The sequence below is a fragment of the Phalangium opilio genome, unplaced genomic scaffold, assembly GCF_054372755.1.
Source record: "Phalangium opilio isolate 3A_F unplaced genomic scaffold, DU_Popi_V2 ptg000073l_1, whole genome shotgun sequence".
Lineage (NCBI taxonomy): Eukaryota > Metazoa > Arthropoda > Arachnida > Opiliones > Phalangiidae > Phalangium > Phalangium opilio.
This window is the reverse complement of record NW_028324183.1, coordinates 1,399,276-1,421,164: the sequence shown is the minus strand read 5'-3', so window position 1 is coordinate 1,421,164 and position 21,889 is coordinate 1,399,276.

Sequence of the window (21,889 nt, the reverse complement as noted above, 5' to 3'; positions counted from 1 at the left end):
AAGTGAAATACTCTAGTGAGTTTTATTTAAATAACTAAAATATAGCTTAGGATAAATTTGGACATTTTTGTTACGTTTAACTGTCTTCACTGGTATTTCCCAACTCATGGTTCTACCAAAATGAAAAAAAAAATTGATTTTAATCTTTTTTATATTTACTGGGTAGAAATTTTAAATCCTCATACAGACTCAACAAAAACAGCTTGTAAGAATCTCCTTAATCATCTTCTGAATTGTTAATTTGTTATTTTCTTTCAGTATCTCGATAAGTTGTTGAGTTACAGAGTCCGAGTTTATCTTTCTTTTAAGCGATGCACATTGGAGATTGAGCTCTTTTTAGGCTCAGATAACACTGATTGCTTCTCCACTCTTCCACTGTGCTCTTCATTGTTCCTTTTTAACCCTTCCAATAAATCATCTTCATACACTCTAAGAAAGGGAAGTGTTAAAAACGTGTTAAAAAGGTGTAACTTAAGAAAACACCTCTTTTACACCGTAAAAACACCCAAAAAGGTATTTTTATTACCTGGATTTTTTCCGGGCAATTTAAGGTGTAGATTCGGTGTAAAATAACACTTTTAAAACACCGTTTAAAAATAACATTCAAAATTATAATACTATGTCGGTTATAAATTTAGTATTTTATTCATTAAATAAGGTCTTCTATTTTTATTAATGTTTTAATTTTGAAGTGAATCCAGACAATTAGAAATCAATGAGAAATCTCAGTTGTTCTGTTGTTTAAAATAATCTGCATCTGCAATTCACATAAAACTTGTCACAAATTTTGAATTTATCAAGCAAGTGATAATGCAATTCTTTCTGTGCTTTAAACAATGCCCATTCGATAGATTCTGATTGTAGTTCGAAAGAATGAAGTCGCTTGTCAAAGCATTTTGATTTAAAAACTAAGCCACAAATAATAACAAGAGAATCAATAATTACTAATACTTAATCTCGACAAACCATAAGCGCAAATTGTTACTTGAATGTATAAAAAGTAGGGATTCCTTAGGATAAGAAACGTTGTCATAAGTAGCTGAATTAACGGAATTGAAATTTGTCTTTTTCGGGAAGTTCTCAATTAGCAAATTTTGCAGGTCCTTGGGAAAACTGATAATTTTTAACAATTTCTCGTAGCTCGTTTTTTGGATGCCATTTATTTTAGATCTCAATGAATTGTAGCATTGAAACATTTGATTTCTGACTGTTAATGTTTTGTAATGTTTCTGAAATTTTTACTGTTTCCGGCTATATCTTCGAAAAATAAGTGCCTCGCTTCAAACCTCATGCAAGATATAGGGAAAAGTGGCCCAAATTGTCTGATAAAATTAGGGTAGTGAATCAAATAGTGACATTTTGGTGTTAAACTTTCTGCACCATATATTTCCACAATTATTTCGAGAAAATCGGCACACATTATTTAATTTTTAATTCGTCTATTTGTTGCAAGGGCATTTATTCAGCAAATAAAATGTCGCAAATATCACGTAATTTCAAGTAAACTTTCCAATCTTCTGTGCATACGTTAACGAAGTCGTGCAGCATTAATGAAAAAAGTCAGAAGAGACAAAAATCTCGCTTGCCGAACCTTTTAAGCTACTCTTCCCAGTCATTGCATTTTTAGTTTGAGTTTGAAGTTTGTTTATCTCATTTTTTTCATAAGTAAATTGTTAATTTCCTTGAGGGTTACTTCATTTTCTGATATTAAACGACATGAAAGATGTTTCAATAAAAACGGAATAACACCTTCAAGTAAATCATGCATGATATCAGGTATTAACTGTTGGGTTAAAACAAAGTAGGGCAGATTCATTAAGGGGCTTCTGGTTTTAACACCGTACAGAGTCGATTCGTTTGGATTTTTTTCGATAAACGACAAATGATACTTATGTCGATCCAAAGACCTCAAAACCGTGTCTTTTTCCCATTTCTGAATAATCTGTCATGCAAAACCTGCATATTCTACCAGAGGAGAAATACGGCACAAAACCACCAATTTTGTGCTGACCAAGGTTATCACCACTAATAATTGATACGTAGCCCTTTAGGTGAGTCCCCAGTTACTCGATATAAATTCCCTCTGTCGCAAAATTTCCAGTTCAAAAACCAGAGGTTTGAGAATTTCGGACCACCCGTAATTTTCCACATCATTAGAATTTGCTAGGGAAATTAAGTGTGTATCTTCTAAATTTTGAGCGATACTTGTATTTTCGGTTTAAAATGGAAAAATTGCATCCTAATGTTTTGTGCACTCCTCATTTTGAGCCTAATGGGTTGACGATCTCAAACTCATCATAATATATTTGGAGATATATGGTTTTAGCAGAGATAGTTTGATCAAATTTCTTACAGAAAGAACTGTTTAGAAAATGAGAAACAACTTGTCCATCTAATCCGTTTTCGACCTTTTCATGATAACGAAATTCATCGCCTTGCTTGAAGATATTCGCGAGGGTACGTAACAAAGGTACATAATGGAAATGGTGTTTTTCTTCCAATCCAGCGGATTAAGCAAATTTTACTTGAGTTGGTTCTATCTTTCCCATCTCCGATATACATATTCTCTTAATTTTGTGAATGGAATTTAGAGAATCAAACACAGCACTCATAGTCTCGATGTCATGGTAAACTATTTCCCTCAGGTCACTTTTATCTAGATTATCATCTCTGTTGAAAATCTTTTTAGCTTGCGCTGTTAGTATGTCTTTGCACAAACTAAGTAAGTAATTTGATAAATCTTGAATAACAGAATGTACTATCCTGTGCTGCTCACTATATTTAAGTAAAATTAACAAAATAGAATTTTTCAAATCAAATGGATCAGTCGCATTATCCTCATTTTCTAGATCTTGATCCATAAAATTGTTAAACTCATAATTTCCGCTATTATCATCAGTATAGTTTTGATTATCGTCAGAAAGGTCTTCCGTGTCAGGGTCGTTGTTTTCCTGTAAAACTGTAGGGTGTTTTTTCCTTAGATGTCGGCGAAAGTACAATACTTTTTTGTATACCCGACCACACGAACCCACATCACACTTTATCGGAAAACTTGCATCATTCTCATGTTTCAGTCGAATATGATTCAACAGCAACGAGTATTTTTGGCTAAAATACGTACACCTCTCACAACTAAAAGGTTTCAAACTATTATCACTCATTACTGTTCGAAAACGTTCAATAAATACTAATTATTCGAAACACCCTATAGTTAAAACCGCCACTCATTTAAATTTTCAAGGCAACTTCGTGGTGACTCGACTCGAGAATGAAACTTTTTTCCCTGAGCCGTGATTAATGTCCATAGATATAAAACATTAACTAAATTTTATTGCGTATAATCGCGATGCCGTCTTTTAACATTAAATATTATGTGCACAACAGTATGCCTAACATACGAAAACATGAAAAGATTTTAATCTTTTAGCTAAACAAGAAAATTGCGATGATTTAAAATAAAGAAGAGAAAATGCAAGCCATAATACCTTCAAAAACAGGCAGGTGTTTAAATGTATATGGTATTTTTAGCTTGTAAATTTATATTATGTCTATGTCAGTGCAATCGTGGGGAAATGGAAACGCTAGAAAAGGGACTTTGACTCTATTGAATTTCTACCCTTGCAATTTCGCTGCTATAGGAACGAAGTAGAGTGAAATGTTTTTGGCCTAAACGAGGATTCAATTTTAAACCGTACGTGCATTCTCTGACCTTCGGACCTTTCATCGTGAATTGCGAATCTTCACGAACGCTGCGCTGCACGAACAGCTTGCGTCGTGATGCGCGTGATCGAGTGGGCTATGGCTACAGCATTCTTCAGATCATATGCAGACGAAAAATTTGGCCTATTTAATCAGAGAAAGTACTAGTTTCTCTGATTTAATTACATTTTCTACAATATTACTCACAGAAAGAAGCGTAGTTTAAAGGTTGGATTTATAATTTAGCTTTCAATTCAGTTTAATGTTTATATCGTCGTTCCTACGGCTACCAAGTTTATAATATGTCATCAATTAATTTAATAGAAGTACTGCTTTGCAAGGGCGAAGATAATATTAAAGTCAATTTAAATGGCGTGTCAATTTCGAGTTTAATTGACTTCCTAACTAGAAACAAAAAAGAATTCCCTGGATATGTTGATGAAAACATCGTGTATCGGGTAATTTTGGAAATAATTGTTCTAATCCACTGAACAAATGTAATTTTTCATAATATATTTGTTTCTCAGACATATGATGAAGATTACAAAATGTTTGTGAACCTAACTAAAGAAATGGTTCTGAGGAATAAGATTATTATTAAAGTACTGGAAAAGGTAAGTTAAAAATTAAATAAACAGGCAATTAAAATAGTCAGACTCCTGCTAAATAGTCCAAATAACACCATAAATATTTGTTCTATAAATATTAAATATCCCAGGTTTACGTCTTTAAGCGTGCTCCATATTATCTCTTATCTTCGGTTTCAGAGAGATGAGAGTTATCCTAGACTTGTTTTCAATAACATTCCACTGAGAATTTGACTAAATTGAAAAATCTAAAAAATTTACTATATTTTAAATATTTTCAGTAAGCTAAAGTATTTCTAAGTTTGAAAAATAACGATGAGGATTAATTGAATATTTTGACTCTTGTGCACAAGAAAATTTGTTTTTATTTTTAATATTTTCGTTTTAAACTCGACTCTTTTCAATTTTTAAAGTATGGAGAAATTTATTTAGATTTGTGAGCAAACAGGTTAAATTTACAGTTGCATCAAATATAAATAACTTTATTTTCCCTTTTATCCTCCCATTAATGATATACTACTTTACGCCTAGAAGTTTGTATTTACAATAATTTATAGATTTTCCATGTAAATCTTAGGAAATATGGCGAACTAGATTGGTCAATAAATTTAAAAACTTTAGACGTACTATTAAAATCCCTTCAACTGAGGCAATGAAGCTAAGATACTGCAATGCGAAGAAGAAGAAAAAACAAAAATCTAAAGGAGAAAAGGATAGTGTTTTTCGATAGTTCTGATGACCTGGATAGCGAGCTTGAAGACTCATCTTTAGAACTAAGCAAGGAGTTATTTAATGAAAAGGCGAATACAAAGCAAAACAAACAAATGAGCGATAAAGAATTGAATAAGGAGAAGAAACTTGAAAAAATTGCTGAAACGAGCCAAAAAACAACCAAGCAGAAAATTATGACTTAAAAGATGATTCGGACAATTCTGTCAATAAAATTCAAGAATCATTTTGTGATGACTTGCAAGCACAAACGACGTCTTCAGCTCTACAAGTCACACTGAGGACGCAACTGCAAGAAAAAGGCGTGCCGACAATTCCGAAACTGAGACCTGCACAGACGACATTGCCGTTTCAAATATCAGGCAATTTGACAACAGCGCCATTACCAAACGAAGCCGTGAGGACGTTGCCAATACAAAGACAAAGAAAAGTAACTTCAAGGCCAGTGGCACAAGTAGTATTCGGTCCGAAGATTTATCCAGTACTAAGAGTGGCTCTGAGGATGTCGCAACTAGTAAGATCAGCTACAAAAACATGGCTCAGACTCGTTCCACAGTTACTGGTGCTTCCAAGAAAATTTCAGAAAATGCTGCTGCTTCCAAGACACTTTCAGAAGATGCTGCTGCTTCCAAGACACTTTCAGAAGATGCTGCTGCTTCCAAGACACTTTCAAAAGATGCTGCTGGTAACCATCGCTTTCTCAGGCAGAATACACCTCAAATCTGTCAAAGCCATTATCACCACCTATTCCCAAAAAGACCGCTGCAAAACGTCGTGCGAGATACAACGATGATAAAAGAAGAAAACAACTTAAATATTCAGCCAATAAATACGCGCTGAAAAACCCCGACGCACACCGCGCTGCAGTTGCTAAAAGCCAAAAAAGAAACCCCGGGGCACATCGTGCTGCAGTTGCCAAAAGCCAAAAAAGAAACCCCGGGGCGCATCGTACTGCAGTAGCTAAATATCAGAAAAGCTACCCAGACACTCGCCTTTCGGCATTGCCCAAAAGCCAGAAAACAAAACCGGACGCCCACCGTGAAGCAGCATCTATGTACCAAAAGAGAAATCCAGACGCCCACCGTGCGGCAGTATCTATATACAGAAAAAGAAATCCAGACTCCCACCATGCGGCAGTGGCTCAGTCGCAAAGAAGAAACCCCAACACCCACCGTGCTGCAGTGGCCAAGTATCAAAATGAAAACCCCCAGGTTCACTCAGCATCTGTGGCCAAATATCAGGAATGTCACCCCGAAGTACACAGAGCGGCAGAGTCTCGGTATGACGAAAAAAACACTGGACGAGTAGAAAGGCGAGTAGGTCCGTGGAAGGTCAAGGCTCTCTTGGGCATGGCATATGATCCTGAACTAATTTATGAGGCTGATAGCATGGTAGCTCTAAGAACCATGTCCAAAAAGTACTGCAATGCCCTGATGTGGAAGGAAGAAACCCCGGGAATGTGTTACATTGCTTCTAAGGTGAAACAGCCACCCTTTGAAAATCTGCCTGAGCCACTCCATAGCTTGCTTATCAATATCCACCTGGATCACACTCACTTCATGGCCCGTTTTCGGAAGTACAACGGCTGCTTCCAAATGACATCCTTTGGCACCCGTAACGTTGTAAAAGACGGCTTCATGCCTACTTTAAAAGTTCTGGGACAAGTGTACCACTTGGCAGGAGGTCTGATACCAGAAAATCAACAAGAAGCAAAATTTCTCCAAATATATTTTGTGGGCGAGGACGAAAAGAAAAAGAACTTAAGGTGTAGCAACTTTCCTGATGTTAAACCTGGACTGGTTAAGCAATTGCAGAAAATGCTTCATGATGTGTACAGGCGTTAGATAAGTGGCAATAAGTCGCAAGATGACTTGGTCCAACTAGCTAGCTAGCTATTAAAATAATAAAATAATAATAATACATAAAGGACCTGAAAAGCGCAATGGACATGTTGCCCGAAACCTGTCAGAATTTTCAAGTCGTTATAAATGCTGAAAGAAAAGCAGTTGAGGCACACAAAGGGCGTCTAAACGCACATCCAGCTAATGAGATGGCTCTAATCATGGTTGGTCAGCAATTAAACCAAAGAGACATCATACTGCAGAGTCATGACAATAAACTGCAGCGCATCAGCGAGATCCACCGGTCATACGACGCGCTACAGTACCCGCTCCTGTTCTGCCGTGGCGAGGATGGGTACTCGATTTACATTTTTCAGCACGACCCCCTTACCAAGTTGCCCTTGAAGAAGACAGTTTCCGCAGCTAGCTTCTATTCTTACCGGATTATGATGAGGGAAGGGCAGGTCAATCACTTGATTTTATTTCGATCACTCTAGAGTCAATTTGTGGTTGACATGTATGCCAAAATTGAAACAGAGAGGTTAAACTACATAAGGAATAACCAGGCGCATTTGAAGGTAGACAGTTATATTCACCTTAGGGATGCCGTGGGAAGGCAGGATTCTGATCATGGTCAACTGGGTCAGATGGTGATGCTTCCTTCATACTTCACTGGGGGACCACGATACATGCATGATCGAACTCAAGACGCCATGTCATACGTTCGCCACTACGGCCGTCCTGATCTCTTCATCACTTTCACGTGTAATCCCAAGTGGAAAGATATCACTGATGCACTGTTGCCTGGTGAAAAGCCTCACGATCGCCACGACAACATAGCGAGGGTGTTCCATCTTAAGGTCAAAAAATGATGTCTCTCTTTGACAAGGGCAGTCTATTTGGGACGGTAACGTGCTTTATGTACTCTGTGGAGTGGCAAAAGCGGGGTCTGCCACACATTCACATCTTACTGTGGTTAGATCAGCGCATCTCTCCTGACATGATTGACAAAGTCATCTGTGCCGAAATACCTCATCCTAAACAAGACCTATCCGTCATGACATCATCAATGCCAACATGATTCACGGTCCCTGTGGAGCCTTCAATTTGAATTCGCCCTGTATGAAAGTAAATTGCAGCAAGAGGTACCCTCGACAACTTCTGAAGGACACCCAGACATTTGACGATGGATACCCGTAATACAGGAGGAGGTCTGTTGAAGATGGTGGCTTCTCGATAAATGTTAATGGAATCGAGCTAGACAATCGCTGGGTGCTGCCCTATAACCCTGTATTGTCACGTACGTTCAATGCTCACATCAATGTCGAGTTTTGCAACTCTGTCAAGAGCATCAAATAGATTTGTAAATACATCAACAAGGGCAGTGATCAGGCTGCATTTGCAATAGATAAAGCTAAGGATGAGGTGAAATTATACGAGAGCGGTAGGTACATCAGCAGCTCTGAGGCTGTTTGGAGGATTTTGGGGTTTCCCATACATGAAAGGTACATCTGGCTCTTCACCTTGAGAATGGTCGGCGAGTGTACCTCACTGACAACAACCTTGCCGAGAGAATCAGAAATCCTCCTCAGACAACACTTTTGGCATTCTTCGGCCTGTGCAAAATTGACGCTTTTGCAAAAACACTCCTATACTCCGAGGTTGCTTCTTACTTTGTCTACAAAAACAACAAGTTCTCAAGAAGGAAGCTAGGGAAGAATGTCGTCGGCTGGCCAGGAGTGAAGAATAATCGCGCACCTGGAAGTGTGTACACTGTCTACCCGAAAAACACCGAATTCTATCACCTCCGACTACTACTCCATAAAGTGCGTGGTCCGATGTCTTTCTCTGACCTCAAGATCGTGAACGGTATCATCCATTCCACATTCCAAAGTGCATGTAACGCACTTGGCTTATAGGATGATGGAAAACACTAGGACACTACCTCCTTGAAACTGCGGGAACTCTTCACTGTGATGTTTGTGTTCTGTCAACTCCCCGATTCTCAAAGTCTTTGGAACAAGTACAAAGATTATCTCTCAGATGATACTATTCGGCAAGTGGCGCGAAATTTGCTAGGCAACGAGAAGCATGCAATGGCCGAAGTATACAACCGATGCTTGGTGCAGATTGAAGACGCAGTATTGGCTCTGGGAGGAAAAGATTTAGCACCGTATGGCTTGACTCGACCGACAAGATCTGGAGAAGTCTTTGGGAACAGGGATTATCTTAGAGAGACGAGTTATGGCGTGAACGCTTTGCAACAAGAAGTGCTGAAGAACGAGCCTTTATTGACAAATGAGCAGCGGGCTCTGTATTCTAAAATAATAACAATCGTTGAGAAAGGAGATGGGCAGGTCTTTTTCCTCAATGCTGCTGGTGGTACCGGTAAGACATTCGTCATTACCTTGCTCTTAGCTAAGATTCGAAGTGGTCGTGGCATTGCTTTGGCTGTCGCTTCCTCTGGCATCGCTGCTACGCTTTTAGAAGGAGGTAAGACGGCTCACGCTGCATTTAGGCTGCCATCAATCTCATTTATGCTGAAACTCCTATGTGCAATATCAAAAAGCAAAGCACCACTCGCACAAGTGTAACGCCAAATTTGATAAAATCAATAAAATATATTCTTCCCTTTAAAATTTGTTATCTTCCCTTTTAAAAGTGGTTATATTCCCTTTAAACTTTCAATAATTCTTCTTGAGTTGGGGTCAGCGCTGGTCTCGAACCTCGGTTCAATGGGGAATTCCCTAGCAAATAGAATATCAATGGCCATGGTTTCTAGGCGCACCTGAACGGCTTACAATTCTCTCTAAAGGTTCGTGAGAGTCCCTTTTTCTTGTATATATATATTTTTAACCCTTTACCTAAAGAATGGAGTTTGCCAAAAGTGTTTGTAGTTTAAGATATTTTTAGTGTATTGTAAATCATTGTAATGAACAAAAACTCTGACCTCTTGGGTCACGAAATAAGAGGACGCGTTCGCGTTGCAAACACCTGCAAATAAGCAAGTCCGTCATCGCACTGAAAAGAGAAGGCGAATAAGGAGTGGTCATGGAGACGCATACCACCAAAAGATTGTCGATGATTGGCTCGACAAAAAGAAACCCTTGACCACCAAAAAGCTATATAAGCCCAGAGTGAACAATAAACAAAAACTCTTTGTCACTCTCCACGACCGAGGACGCTTATACCGGATTCCCGTTCCATGCCGTAGATGAAGGCCCGAAGCTGATCGCTGTCCGAACCTTTGCCGCCAATGTTCCTGCCCGACGCTATGAGCCAACCGCGCCGGTCTTAAGTGCGCGTAAACGTTAAACTGAAAAAGTTAATTACGGTCTCTCTTGAGACATAAAGAATCTGGCAATGAACATTGAATTGGTTGGGCCCTCGCCCTAGTTCGTCCGCGCCACGCGTTAATCGCTCGTCCTTGCGCCGCGGCGTACCGCACCGTGGAGATAAGGATGTTCCCGCTTAAAAACGTGTTTAAGTACAAAAAAATTTACTAAACGTCCTTATGAAACATTTGTTTAGAATTCTAAACCCTTTTCTGGTTAACGAGATCAAAAGCTATTTAATAGCTTTCTTAATGTTAACACCCTTATGTGGTGAACTATATTGTTATCATTATTACTTAAAACCCTTATGTGGTTCCGTCTTGAGATACGATATAATATTTAGTGAAACAGGCCTTAGTAGTATTTTATTATTATTGTGCATGCTATTTTTTAATTACAAGTCTCATTTAGTGTGCATGCTATTATTTATTATTTTTATTTAGTGTTAATTAAATATGTTTTATTGGCAAACTCCAAATACGTTTCCCATGAGTTATTACTCCTATATTTTAAAAACAATCCCCTAGACAACTTTGACCACAATGATATTATTTATCTCACTAACCCCAATAGTGAACGTTAAGTGAGCCGCCCGGGTATATGACCTTTATAACGATAGTTAGACTAGCCATGAGCCGAAGTTAAGAGTTAAAGTAAGAAGAAATCGTTATAAATTGGGGGTCCGTCCGGGATTTGAACCCGGGACCACTCGCAGGTTAATCCACCTATTATTACGGGAGCTTCTCAGCAAAGCTCGCTTGTAGGGTCAAATTCGGGTTTGCCTCAGCCCATGCCTATAACGGCACCGCAAATTTCAGCTAGTAGTAATTCTAGTACAATAACTCATCTCTCAAACACTGCAGGTGGTATTCAGGGTCAGTTTCAACCCGTAGTAAACAACCCTCCTGTAGCTAGAGCGCAATTTGTTTACTCTAATCCTTTTCCACCACCCACCTATACAGGGAGGCCACGGACTCCGGTCCAAAAGAATTTTTACGTAGGGCTAAACAGATGCGTGTTACGCATGGATTAGAAGAAGATGTTTTTATTCGGGATTGGGTACCCTCTTTATTGCATGGCCCCGCAGCTGATTGGTTCGCGGAACAAGATCCGTTTAACAGTTTTGATGATTTCGAAGTAGCTCTTAGAGACAGATTTGAGAGAGAATCCAATGATGAGTGTATTCAGGACAAAATAAATGAGAGAACCCAACGCTACCATGAAACCGTTGGTGAATACGCGGATAATTTTCAAAAACTTTTAGTCAACTGAATAGCCCATTATCTGATAGAAAACAAGCTGCCGCAATTAAGCGAAACCTCCGTAGCGACATTAAGAAGTACCTAATGACCAAAAAGTACACTAGTGTAAGGGAACTACTTGACGACGCGTTTGGAGTAGAACAAATGGTTTTAAAGGAGCGTCGTGAAGATAGCGCCCATAATTCAAGTTCAAAGAATGTACCTAGTTCTTCCAATGGCAATTTTATTAAAGCCAAGAAACCATTTAATAATTCTCAAGCTCCAAACCCCCCGCCAAGTACACCCCAGGTGGGACCTAATATTCAGGGTAGCAGAGGTACGAGTTCCTATTACAATGCAAACGTAACGTGCGATGGTTGTGGAAAGGTAGGACACATACGTCCCTATTTTCAAGATAGAAAGAAAAATAGACACTCGGGAAACGGGGTAGCGGGCGCCACCAATCCACCAGGAGCCCCGCCCACTCCCTCGCGTCAATAGAAACAACAGTTAGCACGGGGAATTTTTTTTCAGAGAACCCTAAAACTTTTTCAGCGGGGACTCAAAATTTTATCAATATTTCTGTAGGAACGACCCAGTGCGTAGCTTTAGTGGACAGTGGTTTCAGTAATACAGTCCTAAACAGTAATTTAAAACCAATATTAGAAAAGCAGGGTTACGTAACTCGTAATGAAAACATCACCCTAAAACAACCCGATCAAACTCCGTTGATCACGGCAGGAACCGTCACGGTTCCTTTTTGTTTTCCACGTAAACAAGTCTTTTTTGAAGCTGTCTACGTATCAGATATCCCTTATCAATGCATTCTCGGGAGAGATATTTAGGCCATGTTGGCATTGTTATAGATTTTGGACAGAATAACTTTTGTTATCCTGATAATGTTTCTTGTAAACTCCCCTTAGAAAGTGGGAATAATTTTTCCATGTTTAATTTATCTCTCGGGGATGAAATGATAGATATTGAAGGTCTGAATGCAGCAGTAATTGAAGCACCCTTAGATGATCAACAGCGTTCCTTATTACAATCTTTAGTGCACAAATACAAACCCATATTTTCCAAACTACCTGGTCGAACTACTTGTATCGAACACTATATTAATGTAGGAGAGGCGCTCCCAATTGCTAGCGCCCCTATCGTTATTCCCCTGCCAAAAGACAAATTATTGACGGCATAATTGACGAGATGTTAGAGCAGGACCTGATAGAACCTTCGTGTGGTTCTACTATTGTTTTAGTGGGAAAGAAAACCGATATAGGTGAGAAGTCAGTTTTAGAGGGGGAGGTAGAGAAAAAGCCTAATTCCCGTTTATGTGCCGACTATCGGAAGCTAAATAGCGTAACGGTCAAGGATAAATACCCTCTCCCCAGAATAGATGACATCCTCGAGTCAATTAGCAAGCCAAATTATATCACCACGTTAGACATGCGAAGTGGCTATTGGCAAGTGCCCCTACACGAGGCACACAGAGACATAGCCGCTTTTGTGACGCATCGCGGTCTTTTTAGACTAAAGGTGCTGATGTTCGGTTTGACCAATGCCCCCGCAACATTCCAAAGGATGGTGAACAACTTGTTTATGGATCTTAATGACTCAGGGTTGTGTGCCTATTTAGACGATCTTATAATAGCGTCTGCCACTTTCGAACAACATATCCAAACACTAGAGGAAGTCTTTAGAAGATTACTAAACCCAGGCTTAACTATTAAAGCTACTAAAACGCAATTTTGTCGTAAGGAAGCAAAAATCTTGGGTCATATTGTGTCCCATAATGGTGTCATGGTTGACCCTGATAAAACTGGTAACATGGAAAACTTTCCAACCCCGCGTAATATTTGACAACTCCGCAGGTTTTTACCTCTCCGTGTGACGTAGTCCAGGAGAGGTTCTGTAACGGCCGTGTCTGTCTGTCTGTCTGTGTGTGTGTGTGTGTGTGTGTGTGGGTGTCTTTGTGTGTGTGTGGATGTGTGTGTGTGTCTGTCACACCCCATGTGACCGCGTTCGCTGTTTGCGTATCGGAGCAAACGTGTTCCCAATTTCCGGACTGCATTGACATTTCACGGAAATTTGGAAAATTGTGTTTGTCTCCGCTGGCTATTCTACTTGAGTTCCCACACCACCAGTTTTGGTTTTCGTCCACTCCACATGGACACTAGTTTGTACTTCCTGACTTCCAAGCACCACCATCTTCGGCAACATTGGCTTCTAACACCACCATCTACTGGTCTTTCGTCTATACCACATAGACACCAGTCTGTAACACTGGCTTCTACTCCATCATCGTCGTTAGGCTTAAGATGTACGCGGCGAGCGGCTAGGGTTACGAGAAGCGTCTAGCCTCCCAATGGCAGGGCTTCCACCATCGGTTCACGCGAATGCGTTATTATCTATTATTATAATGGAAACGAATCGTATATATACCCCAAAATTTGAAGAAAGCGGGCAAGAGGGGTACCCTTCACTTTAAACGTCAATATTAGCAAAGTTTCGAAAGATAATAGGAACAACTTTATTTTAAACGATTTAACTATTTTTAAAGTTATCTACTGGCGATTAAAATAATTAATATCATTTATATTTAATTAATTATTTAAGATAAACTTATTTCTATGTACTGACAAGTGAGAGTTAATATAGAACGAGTAATGAAGATTGCATCTAAATCGAAACACTACACGCATATCAAAGTTAATATAAAGCGAGTAGGATGAAAATATCTCTTACAAAACGATAACATTTTCTTTTTGCAGAATATTAAATGGAAATACTTAAATATTTTTCGGCATTACGATTCTTTTTGTAGTTGTGTAGCTATAAAGCTCTGTTTCATCTCAATATTCCAAGAACATCTTTTGATATTAACATTTAAACTTTGGTGTTTACTTTTTAATTCATCTTTACTACATTTATATATAGTGTAAACGTAACTTTTAGCTTCATTAAATATCAAGGATGTTAATACTTTATCTCCCCATACGTGTTGAAACGACTGGGTCCAAGAGATAAGATTTTAACCAGAATTGACCTTGTTTCATGTCATCTTATAGGAGGTCTTAACGGTTCAGAGTGAGCCGAAAGTTAAATACACATTTAAGTGATAGATATTAGGTTCTCATTAGAACTATTGAGGATACGCAGGAAATTATTAAACGTTTTAAACTTTACAAATGATCATGGCAATATCTCGCCGATTAGAACTACGTATTTCCGGTTTGTCTCATTGGCTGGCGGACTTGTGTTTGGAAAGTAAATTCGTCTCGGCTCGGAGAGGTTTATTTTGGTTTCCCAACTTGTTTTATAGTTAAAATTATTCGTTTTGGAGTTTTACTTTAACGCGGCTACTCAATTATCGTCCCAGCCACACACAACCTTTAGATTTTCAGTAAACCCCTTAAACTTGAGACCACAAGTTTATAGAATTTTCTTTTTTATATGTGAAAGATTTTTGAAGGCACTGTTTTAGATATGCACGATTCCATTCAATCGTTGTAATTAAAAACTAAACTGGCGGCAAAAAGAAATTTATCTATAAATGCTTAAAAAATAAATAATCTTAACACAACAAACCTTACCAAAAATGAAACTAAAAATGCATTCCCATAATTCCTTACTAATTTTTCACATACTAAGGTTATATTAAATGTATTTACAATTCGGCCTCGCCTAACCTAACCAAACCTGATTTAACTCGAATATTGTAAAATTGAAAGGCATTAATGAATGTCAGTGACGCAACCAACTGCTAATTTTTAGGTAATATTGATGTTGTACTTTTACGCTCTTTATTGAATGTAGGACATAATCCCCCCGCTTCATCAGAGAAGAAATGGACATAATCTCTCACGTACGTAGGCGACAAAATCCCCCGGACAATTTCCCTCCGAATGGATGTCGAGGAAAAATTCCCCCCAAACTGTGATTGATAGGCAGGGAAATTTCTATTATAGTAAGTATATAAAATAAAGAACAATATTATGGAAAAAGGAGTAATGTTATAACGGAATTAAATATAAAATGTAAATTTTTGGAAAAGGCATGTTATTTTGGGAAGTCAATGAAGATAAACAACAATATATTGGAAAAGGCATATTATTTTGGAAAGTCAATGAAGATAAACAACAATATTTTGGAAAAGGCATATTAACCATTCCAAAGCAAAAATTGTTTCGTATTTGCAAATTTTCCCCATATTTACGCTAATAACTTTTACGTATACCTATTTTTGCCCTATAACTGAATGAAAGTCAGGTTATTAATAAGAAATGAGTCACATTTAATTTTAATAATTTTTTACTTACCTTCGGGGAATCGAACTCACCATCCTTCACTCCGCTGTTAAAGGCCTTATCCACTATGCCACCAGATCGCTGACGCCTCTAGTGTTTTATGACCTTTTTATTATACACTGTCGGAGGATTTTGGCTAGAGCGTGGGGGGATTTTGTACTCTCCAATCGGATGGTGGGAATATTACCGGGGGATTTTGTCATGAGAGAGCGGGATTTTGTACGTTTTCAAAAATAAGGGATTATGACCGGGGGTCTTTAGTCCATATACCCTCTTTTTTGCATTCCCTGTTACGGGGGATTATGGTCGGTGTTTTATCTTTTAGTATGGAGTGCGTATGCATTATTAATAAGAGTGTGACGTAGTTTATGGACAGTCCTTTTTTCATTTTGATGGTAGTTCTTATTACACGCTAGCGGGTAACAGCTAGTGATTTTAAAAGATAAATACTCTGGCTTTTTAATACAGTATTTTACTATTTTAATTATATTCTTTAATACGTTTATTTCTCTTTTTTTGTTATTATAAAACATTGCACCCTAAAAAAACTAAGTTGAATTTTTCCAATTTGTCCACGATTTATTGTGCTAGTAGTGATAGCTACCTAGATACGCATGGATCCAAGATGGCCGCCACTACCCAACTCCAACCAAAGGGCCAACCCTAGATTGTGTTATTTTATGGAGAAATCTTACCTGATATTCCCAACCTTCCACCGAGCTATGGGTATTCCTGCCTTCCACCATGCTATGCCTCCAGACAAGTCTAAACCAACCCAGACTTGTGTTATTTTGACAGATCCCTGTTTGAATTTCCCGCCATAAGCCCATGTCTGAGAAACAAAGACTAATATACAAATAAAGATTTTTTAATAACAAATACCAAATAATATATATAATAAAATAGAGAATAACAAGAATATAAATATAAACAAAGATATTGCCATTGTTTGTCATTAAGAAGGTCAATACTTCTTTTCTTTGAGTTGTGGTTTGTTCCAATGTTACATACTAAATTCTAAATTAAAAAAAACAAAAATATTTACCGCCGCTTTTACCGCTAATGAAAGTACTTTTTAAATCGTAATTTTGAAGGTAATTGGTCTTATCTCTAGTGTAAAAAGCATCTTGTTCAAAGTGACATTTTGATTTTCAAAACTTGATATTTTAGTCGAAATCTTAACTGAAAGCCGCTCTTTAAATCGTAATTAGCGCCACTAGCTTTCTTCATGCATTCTGATGGCTGACGTCAAGTGGCGTAAGATAAACGATGCCGGATGAATTTTGATGAAAGACAGGCAGGGTAATCGAGGATTGTTAGAGAAAGATATTTTAAGTAAAGTCCTCCATTGGTTCTCGAAGATCATGGACCGAGGCTTGGTTGTTTTTTCGTTACTTCTTGTGTCCAAAATGTATCCAGCGGAAGAAGTAGCAGGACTTAACTTAAACTCGATTTTCCTTCATTGCAGTAGTCCGTTGTATGGACGCATATGACACCGCAATGAAGGTTGATTCTTGGCTATCAATTGGATCAGGGCTACTTTCTTTTTCCATACTATAATCGGTTATGTTTTATTTAATTATGAAAAACTAAATTTTTGTTATAAATGATTCCGAAAATCTTACTTGATAGCCAACTTAGAACCCGACAAGTCGGGTTCTAATGAATCGAATTTGGTCTCTTCCCAGACTATTCCTGAGAAGAGCCAGATGGAACAATCGAATTTGGTCTCTTCTCACACAGCAAAAGCTGTGTGAGTCCACGATCGGCGGGTAAAGACATCTTCGTACTGGTACTGAGTAGTTTTATGGATAAGCGTCTAGTTAAACAACTGATAACTCTCTCTTTAAAACACGGTTCTTATATACTAAAAGATCGAGGTCAAATTTAATATTAGAAGAGTTCTCTAGGCAATGCTTTCGATAAATTTATTTGTTACCGACCCCCAATCTTTAATCTATTTTATTGGATGCGGTTTAATTAACTATTCACGACTTTCACGTAGATGCTGCAAGGATGACGACTTAAAACCTTCCTTGTTTTGAGGAAAATATTTTATTGGATGCGGTTTAATTAAGTATTCACGACTTTCACGTAGATGGTTTAAGGATGATGACTTAAAACCTTCCTTGTTTTGAGGATAATATTTTATTGGAAACGGGTTAATTAACTATTGATGTAGATGGTTCAAGGATAGTGACTTTAAAGGCTTAACAATTTTGTTGTTTTGATGAAAATAAACTGAGTGTTTTTCAAGATTGCCAATGGCTCAATGGTTTAAGGCAGGGTTTACTAATGTGATACCCAAAAAGGTGGCGAGTTCAAATCCCGGCCAGTCCACCGAGCCATTGGCAATCTTTTTTATGTATAAAATAACGTTAGCCTAAGAGATCAGTGTTAGTTGGTAAACAAGCGTCAGTCATGAATGACGCCTTTTTTTAACTCTAGCGTCTAATACGTGTCTAGATATATATCCAAACAATACTCAGTCAAGTTTTAAAAATTATTTGCATCAGCCCCTTAACTTGACTAGTGATTATGAAGTTGGGTTGGCGGAAATCATATTTCCAAATCATTGGGTGAATATAAGCGAAGAGTTTAACAAGTTTGAAATTCAGGTCGTAAATGATCCAAATAGTGACAAATATGCGGCTATTCGAGAGCCTGTTGAATATCAAAAAATAGAGATACCTGTCAATCGTTATACCAAGACCAAAGAGTACGAACTACCCCAAAATTTTGTCGAGCTGTTAAATGATGATGTAAACAGTCATCCGTATTTAAAAGGCAAATTATCTTTTAAAATAGTGAATAAATATAAAGACGGGGCCCTAGGAAAACAGTTAGATACAAACTTTCCCGTTTACCTGCAAGTGTTAGGAGAGGAAAACATACGGTTCAAAATACCAGCTGATTCCCCCTTGGCCACGCTATTTGAATTTAAGGAGAATAATTACGAAGATGTTCCCTATATATCCAAATATCCTGTATCAAAGCATGCTAAAAATATAAGTTTAAATTACACTAACAATTACGTGGAAATCGAAATTGATAATGTTGGAGATAGTTTTAAAAAAAAATTTGATTACAAGTACATTCCTAAGGCAGGTATTAAACGTAAAACAAGCCACGAGGTTCCGCCAATAAGAAAAAACCTCAACCAGAATATAAACCTCTACCGCCATCTATACCTATTTTAGCGCGAACTACGCCTTTTCTTCCGATACCTATTGCTACGACTGAACCCGTAGTATTTGTACAACCACAGCTATCCAAAATAACCCCTCCCCCACCACCACCACCCAAAATAACTATTCCAAAACAAACCTCTCCAAAGCCTTATTATCCAACATATTCAGGGCCTGACCCCTCTAAAACGCCAGCTTCAGGTAAACAGTTACCTTCAACTTCGACTAAACCAATACCTCCAAGTTCAAATAAACCGTTACCTCCAACTTCGAGTAAACCGTTACCTCCAAGTTCGAATAAACCGATACCGCCAACTTCGACTAAACCAATCCCCACTACGGCAGCTAAGCCAACAACAACAACAACAACAACACCAGCTAAGCCGAGCCCCACTACAACAGCTAAACCCACTACAACAACAACAACAACAACAGATAAGCCCATCCCAACTACAACATCTAAACCCACCACCACTACAACAACAACAACAACAGCTAAGCCCGCCTCCACTACAACAACAACAACAGCGGCTAAGCCCACCCCCACTGCAACATCAGCAGCTGAGCCCCCCTCCACTACCCCAACTAAGCTAACTACTCCAGAACCCCCTGAGATTCCTGCTCCCGAGCCACCAAAGCCGGAGTTACCGAAGCCCGAGGTTCCGAAACCCTCTACCTTTGAACCACTGACGCCGACCCCCTCGCCAACAGAGGTTGAGGAAATATATATATTTCCAGACCCCTCAAAACCTGACTTACCGAACCCCGACCTATCAAAACCCGACCCATCCAAGCCTGACCTCTCAAAATCTCCAGACTCTACAACATCCTCTACTTTTGAGCTACCCATATTACCGGTTGATGAAAAACCCTTGTTTCCGCAGCCGGTTGATCCGCCGAAAAAAAAGCCTGAACCAATTATTCCCGAAGAGCCAAAACCAATTAACCCTGAAGATTATGATAACTATAAAATATTGTTCTTACCGCAAACTTTTAGAGCCAGTAACACGCCAGAGAAAAACGCCGAAGGGCTTTATCGAGCCGTAGCCAACACTTTAGAAAAATTAGTAATAAATAAAATTCAATTCACATATCACGTAGTAGATAATTGGGGCTATGCTATCGTGTATAATTTTAGCACACCAGCATGGGCGGAAATTAAATTTTCTCCCCAATTAGCTAAATTGCTCAACCTCGACCCCGATAAATATTATACCGGAAAGCAGCAATGCGGTCCCTTAAGCCTCACGATACAAGAATATACCATAAATGAAAACAATGCCTATCTAGAATATCGAGTCAATAGAACCATTAAGCATTATACCGCCTGGGAGGAGCCATGGATTTATTTATTGTTCTCGGTGTCAGGCGAGTTTAAAGCGAAACAATCTTTGGAGGATGATTTTAAAATATATTATGAAATCGCCGAAGAGCTCAAAATAAGCTCGAACTACCACGATCCTTTAAGATTGCACAATGCTGAATTTAGCGTTATTAAACAAGGATCGGAGCATTATTTTAGAGTCCATTGTCCGACAAAAATTGAAATGAAATTTTCGCCGGATTTGCAGGATATATTAAATTTAGAAAATGAATACGTTGGGGGGACGTTTCTATCCAATAGGCCTCTAGAGCGTAATTTTACGCATTTTAAAACTACTAACAGTACATGCGTATCATATCGCGTCCACTTTTCATTAATGTATCTTTTTACAAAGACGGAGACAACGAAAATCAAAATACCGGCGCGTGAATATACCTGTGATCTTACCCCGACCGGTGCGGTAATCCCCTTTTCGCTACATTTGAAAGTGATTAACAAATTATTGGAAGTTCAGCAATTTATGACTCGCCGTCATTTTAAAATCTTTATTCTCAAAACGGCGCCAGAAAATAGATACTACACGCGTCTCGAAATAGAGCGAGGTGTTCGCGTATCGGTAGCTGGACCGATGGCCAAGTTATTTAACATTCCCGAAGAGGGAGAAGTTTTGCAACATAGCCACTCGGGTGTAGCGTTGGTGAACCCCCGATTGAGATCAATGACACTGACAGAGGCTAATAATTTTTGGACTAGCGAATACGATGTTGATAGATTTCCAGAAGATCCAAATATGGCTGACCAGCCGTCCCTACCCGGATATCAACAGGATAACCCTCAAGGCAAACGAGTTGACAATTTTGCATGTGAAATTCCTCCCGGGGTATATTACCATATTAGCGATGTTTTAAGTGCTTGAGCGAAGCCATGTCGCCGACGCATAGAAAAAGTCTAAAATTTACGCAGAATGTAGACGGAACCGTCACGGTTTCAACACTTACCGACACGGTTTCAATTTTGTTTCCCAAAACAACACCCGGAAGAGGGCTCGGGAGGCTGTTAGGCTTTAGTACCAATCAATTGGATCGGTATATCAATAACGAGACGTCAGAGTTTCCCGCGGATATCATGAGAGACGTCGATGCCATGTTTGTTTATACCAATATTATCCGTCAACAAGTAGTGGGTGGTGGTCAAGCCCCTCTGCTACGTTTCATAAAAATGCCGGCTTTTTCGCTGCTAGACGAGGAGAACCAGGAAATATTTAATAATATCGACTTTTATCCGATTTCAACCAGCGATATACAAGAAATTGAAATTGAATTGAAATCCGATTACGGGGAAAATATCCCGTTTAATTTAGGCAAAGTATATATTAAACTGTTTTTAAGGCGTCGACGTCAATAGAACTTGAGCAATGGTACCTAATAGATACACTCTGTATTTCCAAAGAGGATCCTCCCTTCCGGCTTTACACGCAAACGTTTTCCAATCGGGGGGTCGTTTTAGTGTAGGCGGTATTTTCAATTCTTTATTGCGCAAAATTACACCCTTTATTAGGCCGGCCATTAGTACTTTAGCGTCCGAAGCTGTTGGATTCACGAGTAGAGTAATTAGCGATGCCCAAAACCCCGGAATATCACC